The following is a 1,717-nucleotide window of genomic DNA, read 5'->3' as shown; positions in this document are numbered from 1 at the left end:
AAAAAAAAGAAAGGTAAAGGCTAATCTTTGTGGGCTAATCTTTTGGCCCAAAGAATGTCAAAAGGATGGAGGTAAAGGGATACCAAAAGAATGGAGGGAGGACAATCTAGAGTTGGGGGAAGAACAAGGAATCCATTGAGAAAGAAAGGTAAATAGATAGGACTGGACTCATGTTATATAGGGCCTTAAACACCAACTAAAGAAGGTTGCTAGGTATAGTTAAAAGATACCTATCAAGAAGTATGAAGACTTGGCTTGGTGCCTGTGGCTCAAGTGGCTAAGGCACCAGCCACATACCCCTAAGGTGGTGGGTTCAGATCCAGCCTGGGCCTGCTAAACAACAATGATGGCTGCAACCAAAAAATAGCCAGGTGTTGTGGCGGGTGCCTGCGGTCCCAGCTACTTGGGAGGCTGAGGCAAGAGACTCACTTGAGCCCAGGAGTTGGAGATTGCTGTGAGCTATGCTGTCACGTCACTCTACTCAGCGGGACAGCTTGAGGCTCTGTCTCAAAAAGAAAAAAAAAGAAGTATGAAGACTTGAGATATAGACTGGGCATTGTCATGATTTCAAAGAGGTTAAATCACTTGAATAACCTCAGTACATACATAGACACACAAATGCACACAAACACAAATTGGATAGAAAGTGGACTGGATGCCTGCTTCCTTATAGCTTTAAATTCTGTTATTCTTAATTCAGTAGAAGTGGAAAATCATTGAAGATCTCTGAACATAGGCATTTTCATCAGCAGAATTACTGCTATTCCACTGCTTAGGTATTTCTATTTATTAATGTTGCTTCTTTCACTCTATGTGATTGCTTTGGAAGGGATTATCTCTTTAGATAGCTCCTGATATGACCATGGAATTGACCATCATTATCATTTTTAGTTTATATTATCAAGAACATGGCAATTGCCAGGTGTTTATTCTTGAATCAGATCTAAAGCTGGTCTTTTTTTCCTCATGTTATCAGTCACTGACCTGTGAGTTAGACCATGTGTCCAGAGTGTGGGCAGCAGGTAAGTGCTGACATTTTGATGGTCACATCATATTTCAAGGATCTATGAAAAGGCCTGTAATGACCATGGAAAGCCTGCCAAGAATCTCCTTGCCATGGACAAATGGGAGAAGTTACTAAGTTTAGCTGACATTAAGCTGTAAATTATTTGAAAGGTGGAAAAGGATTCTATTCAGAGGCTATCTGGAATTTCCATTTACTAATCAGGCCTGTGTGCTGTAGGGGCTTTCATCCCAGGAAAAGTATTGCTTTCTCTCTTCCTCTATCCCCACACTTTCATTCCTGTTAAACTGGGAATATCATTTTCAGTTTTTTGTGGAACCTAAACGTCAGTGCATCCTGCTATTCTTAGAAGCCAGGGCCCTCAGCATGATAGAATCAAAGGTTAGAACTGCTGTTTTAAAATTGGAATATGTATGGTTATGTGGACATGCAGAAAAAAAGAAGAAAAAATATAAGAATTTTTTAAAAATTGAAATATGAGCTTTATTTGTAGTTTTGTTTTGCCCAGTGAATTATAGAGACCTGTATGAAATACAGTAAACTTTTGATTTTTGAGAGGAATAGTTCTAGTGATACTCACAAATTACCAAACTTGATTAATAAAAAAAAATCCCTATAAGAACTTGTATCAATTGATAAGAAAAAAACAGATTTCACAATAGAAAAATGGGGGGCTTGGCGCCTTGGCTCAAG

The 1,717-nt window shown here is 39.0% G+C and overlaps 1 protein-coding gene across 1 annotated transcript in view; it reads left to right on the top strand.

Annotated features, from left to right (window-relative positions):
- Window positions 1-1,717, top strand: part of GBF1 (golgi brefeldin A resistant guanine nucleotide exchange factor 1) — a 134,332-nt gene that overhangs the window by 52,070 nt on the left and 80,545 nt on the right. The gene's annotated exons all lie outside the window — the stretch shown is intronic.

The sequence above is a fragment of the Otolemur garnettii genome, unplaced genomic scaffold, assembly GCF_000181295.1.
Source record: "Otolemur garnettii isolate 467f Iridium unplaced genomic scaffold, OtoGar3 scaffold00021, whole genome shotgun sequence".
Classification (NCBI taxonomy): domain Eukaryota; kingdom Metazoa; phylum Chordata; class Mammalia; order Primates; family Galagidae; genus Otolemur; species Otolemur garnettii.
Note: the sequence above shows the minus strand (reverse complement) of the source record. Positions and strands in the feature narration are given on the sequence as shown.